Here is a 5,793-nt window from a genome sequence, read left to right on the forward strand (position 1 = left end):
CAATTTTTCTCATTTTTTAAAAATTTGTTCATTTGAGATATATACTGGAGAGACTATCAGGCTAAGTGAAATGAGCCAATCCTAATAAACCAAAGTCCAAATGTTCTCTCTGATATGTGTTTGCTGGCTTCTCTGCTTTTTGCTGAGGTTAATATCATTTAGAGTGAGTATATTTATGGTTTTATATATAAAAATGACTTTAATGAAATTTGTAAATGCATATTTGTTACCCAAAATATAGAAACAGACCTAATAAATGTTATTAAAAGCTCTTTAATCTTTGAATATCTTTATATAAAGAACATTGCCAATAAATCTCATACTTGAACTTTGACATAGAATTGAATTGTGACTAAGGTCTTATTTATGTGGTTTTTGATTAATGTCTGAATGATTCAGGTATTGTAGGATGTTGAGTAAAGAACACTGTTTCCTTTTGAAGGTGAAGAAAAATTGTGACTAGGCCAAATATGAAATAAAAACTGATTTTCCATTGGCTGATTTCATGGAATTTATTATTTTAATAATGTTTTAAGAATAGGGATTAACAGGAAGCACTGTAGAGTTATGGTAATGTGTAATTAGATATCATTAATTTTTATTTGCCCTAAAAAAAAAGATAAATTGAACTACTGAAGGAAAAGAAAAAACAGTGAATGAATTATCCCTTCTTTATCATGGTTGCATAGGCTGGGTTACAACTTGGTAGCCTTTCTTGGCTGATATTGTTGGGTTACCATGGTGGATTTGAAGAATGTAATTCTATAACATATACAATGGGTTGAAAATTTAAATATTTTCTATTTTTGAATTTTAGGTGTAAAGCCAATTAGTCCCCTTTCCCTTTGCAATGTGATCTTATCATATACTTTTAATTTTAACTGAAGAATTTTAATTTTTCAGAACCAAATTTGACTCATTATCACCTTTTTAAAAAAACGTGGAATAATTCTATATTTATCTTTGTAATTCAATAAATTTTACATAAACTTTTAGTTTAAATTTTTTCTTCTCTGCAGAATTTCAGTGTGGAACAGCAGCATCAACTAATGTACATTTAAATTTGAGGTCCTTGTCATTGGTATCTGAAGTCCACATGTTGCCACAGTGACAACCTAGAGCATCCACTGTTTATGCATGATGTTCTGGGAATACTGAGATCTGTGTCTCGCTGATGTGCATCCTATTGGTCCTACTCTCTGCGAGTTCCTCATCCTTTATTTCTTCATATGTTTCCCCATTCCTACCCAATATTAGGCCATTAAAGTCATCTCAGGCCAGCAAATTTTAAGTAAAGCCTAGTTTGATATGATTATAAAAAGACCTGAATCACAAGCACAATAGTGATTGGCTGAGCCCCTTCGAACCCACTGAGCCATATCATGGACCTCATTAGTAATCCAAAAGGGAGACAATCACATTACTTGTGATTAGTGCTATGGTGCCCAATAGGCAGTGTCAATTGTTTTATTAGGACATCTAGCTTCCTCTGTTGGATGCTAGTCAATATGCACCCCCGAATTTGTAGATGTCAACATGGGTGACACATGGGCACCAATAGAAAGGAATAAAAATTTAAAAAGAACAGTGTACAATCAAAGGGTTCTACAAGAAGAAAGGCTGAAGTTTGTCCTGGATTGAACTGTATTAAAGTATTGATTTGCACATCGATGGCTCTGGTTTTTATTGAGGTTAGATGATGCCCAGAGGCACATGGTTTGTGTGGCTTGAACTTCCCCTGCATAGTTAAGGTAAGTAGTGGCTGGGCTTTCTTACTGTTTCAAGTGGTCAAAAGGAAATTATGGGTAGGAAAGTCTTGAATGATCTGAGTTTCTTAATTACATTGTCTGGTCAAATTTTTGAAACTATGTTCTTGGAATTACAAAGACACAATTGTAAGTGTGAGGCACTATAAGACTTCTGGGTGGATTATTTATTAATGCTAGTGCAATTCAAGCTCCAGGAAACAAAGAAACAATTTTTCCACCTATCACAGTACTTGGCACAGAGGAAGAAATCAATAAATATTTTTGAATAAATTACTGGTAATCTGGCAGATCTCCCATAGGAGGTGATAGTTAAACTGATGACTAAAATTATTTGAACAGTAGGACAATATTTAGATACAACAGCAGGAAACGTACAGACCCTCAAGCAAAATGAAGTTTTGAGTTTTGGAGAAGCAGAAAGGAGGCTATTATGTCTGTCGTTTTGGTAACTGAGATATGAGTCTAGTGAAACCAAATTGGAGAGTAAAGAGGAACCAGGCCTATAAGACATGATGAATGGATTGCATTATATACCAAGAACAATTAAAATTCATTAAAGGAGTTGAAACCAAGAAGTGACATAATGTAATATAATGTCACTAAAAGCTTCCTCTTAATTTTCACTTTTGGAAAAAAACCCAAAGCTATTTAACTTATTATTTTTTTCCATTCTGGAAAGCATCAGTCATTAATATAACATGTTTTGCATTTTGTTATATAAATGAGAGGTTAAAAACAAATGGCATTCTCTGATCATGTATTAAATGATTGGATTATTATCTTGTAGATCTTTCAGGTGCTCTTATAATACAGAAGTATAAAAAATGTGTGGAATAAATCTGGTTTGTTAATGATATGGAAACCAAAGATATATAAAAGTATCTAGTAGGCCCTGATATTAATCATGGCATAAATATCCAGCTAAATAACTATTGCTAAACATTTATATAACACAAAACATTGGATAAAATACATGATCTTGGCTGGGTGTGGAGGTGCATGCCTGTAATCCCAGCAATTTAGGAAGATGAGGCAGGAGAATGGTGAGTTCAAAGCCAGCCTCAGCATTTAGCAAGGCACTTAGCAACTCAGTGAGACCCTGTCCAATCTGGCTCAGTGATTAAACACTCCTGAGTTTAATTCCCAGTACCAAAAAAACAAAAATCAATAAACAACAACAAAAAAAACCCATGGTTTCATAAGTTTTCAAAATAGCCTATACAAAGTAGATAGGCTAATTTGTTAGATATCTTGTTATTTCCCCCCTCTTCTCTGTTTCTCAAATCATTAAACCTAACAATGGACTCCAACAAGTTTTTATACTTTTCCAAGAAGCATAGCAACTCTCTCCTTCCATGTACATTTGGTAAGGCTTGGAGTTTTTGTCTCTTCTGATGTAACAGCAAGAGCCACTTCTTTCCCTCAATATCTCAGCGGGCAACCACTGTGGAGGGGGCAGACTCAGGAACAAACACTGAGCACCTGCAAGACAAAATCTTGTAGAAATAAAATCCTGTCTTCTCTCCTTGTTTCTCTGTGATTGTGCTAGCCTACCTACTTAGGTTTCTTTGTACATTCTCAGTTTTTGTTCTCACTAAATTGTCCAACATCTGATGTCCTTCCTTCATTTCCCGTGGGACTAAATCTTCCTTGCTATTTTAGTTCCCATTTCTGCATCGGGACCTTGAAGGCTTTTTTTTCTGTACTTGATCTGAGCTAAAAGCATAAGAAGACTGAAATATTCTCACACGATATATTCACTTTATGCAAAAATATATGAGTATGCACCTTAGTACACATGGGCGAGTAAAATAATATATATTATTGAGAATACTTGGAAAGGTAGGACATTTTGAGTAAGGGTCTAATTTTTGAAGTTAAAATATTAAGATTTTTAAAAATTAAGAAATCAATGTAAGCAGTATAGATCCATAGTATACTTCAACTCTCTTCATTCCACACCAATCCTGAAATGGATTCATTTTACTGACTTTTCCATTTTTGGTCAATTAGATTAAAGCAACTGGAGATAGCTTTGCTGCATCCTTATTCTTTACCCCATCAGCATATATATACACAATTTAAGTTTTCCACTTGGAATTACTGTTATCATTATTTTTCCACTATTTTAGAATTCTATTCTTTAATATCACCTTAATTATTACTGGTCTCTTCTTTTTGTGCACTGTGCCTACTAAAATGTATGCTGAAATAAGATGTCATTAAACTCAATATCAATTAATTATGTCTCAATTCTAAGATAAATTTGCAGGAATCATTTCTAAATTTTAAATTAACAGCTTTATTGAGACTTAATGAACATACTATAAAATGTACCCAGTTAAGTACACAATTTAATGGCTTTTATGTATTCACAGTATAACCCAGTTTCTGTAACCATCATCACAATCAATATTAAAACCTTTCACTGTGTCAAAAAGAAACCCCACACACATTAGTCATCATACTTATTTTTGAATATCTCGTCTAACCTATGAAAACCTTCGTCTGTTTCTATAGGTTTGCCTATTTCACTTAACGTAACTTTTGTGTCTGTTTGCCTATTTCACTTAACGTAACTCTTGTCACTTTTCACATTTACTTTGTGTCATGTATTTAAGGTTTATCTATATCATAACATATATTAGTATTTCATTTCTTTTTACTGCCAAATAATATTTTGTTGCTTGAAAATATCATATTTTATTTATCCAATTATCAGTCAATGAATATTTGGGTTTTTTCCTTTTTTTTGGCTATCATGAATAAAACAAGTATTTATGTACATGTTGTTGTATGGATGTACCTGATATCCCTTGAGTATATACGTAGAAGTGCAATTGCTAGGTCATGTCATATTTCTGTTTAACATTTTTTTAGAATTTATTTTATTGGTTTTTTCTAGTTGTACATAACATCAAGATTCATTTTGACATGACTATAAAAAGCATGTTATATAATTAGCTCTAATTCAGTCCCCAGTACTTCCCCTTTCCCTCCTCTCTTCTCTTCCTTAATTCCCTTCTCTCTACTCTTCTTATTTTTCTGCTATTTACTTTTAGTTAGTTTTTTTTTTCCATTAGTACCTATGGACAGGCATGATGGTGAGATTCACTGTGGCATATTCATATATGAACACAGGGAATTTATTTCACATTAATTCCACTATTCTTCTCTCTTTCTGTCCTTTTCCCTCCACCTCAATTCTCTTCATCTAGTCCACTGATCTTTCTTTTATTTTGATGGAATCCTCCCCTCCCTCTTTCTCTCTCTCTCTTTCTGTCTCTCTTTTACACTTATTTTGAACTACCTCCTGCATATCACAGAAAATATTCAACCTTTGACTTTTTGAGTCTGGCTTACTTAGCATGATAGTCTTCTGTTCCATTCATTTACCAGAAAATACCATAATTTATTTCATTCTTCTTTATGAGTAATACTTCATTGTGTATATATACCATTTTTAAAATTCATTCAGCTATTGAAGAGCATCTGGATTCATTCCAAACCTTGGCTATTGTGAATTGTGTTGCTATAAGCATTGATATGGCTGCATCCCTATCAAATGCTGATTTTAGATCTTTTGGATTTACTGCAGAGTGGGATAGCTGGATCATATGGTGGTTCCATTTATAGATTTTTGAGGAATCTCAATACTACTTTCCAGAGTGGTTGTACTCCTTTGCAGTCCTACCCAACAATGTATGAGTGTACCATTTTCACCATATTCCCATCATGTATTTAACATTTTGTAGTTTCTAGACTGTCTTCCAAAGTACTGTGCCATTTACATTCCCAGGGCATTGTGTGACAGTTCCAGATTCCCTATAACCTCTCCAGTACTTCTTGTTGTCTTTTTGCACTTACCTAATGATTTCAATGGTCTCAAAGTGCATGCTGTACCTGCGACCATATGTACTGCCTTGTTTTAGATGACTATTGAGTTTATGTCTTAAACATTGAAAATGGAAATCAGGGCAATGTTGGGCAATATCAAAAGGTAGGCAGGAAAGAAAGAAAGTAC

Source organism: Marmota marmota, unplaced genomic scaffold, assembly GCF_001458135.2.
Source record: "Marmota marmota marmota unplaced genomic scaffold, marMar, whole genome shotgun sequence".
In the NCBI taxonomy this organism is placed as follows: domain Eukaryota; kingdom Metazoa; phylum Chordata; class Mammalia; order Rodentia; family Sciuridae; genus Marmota; species Marmota marmota.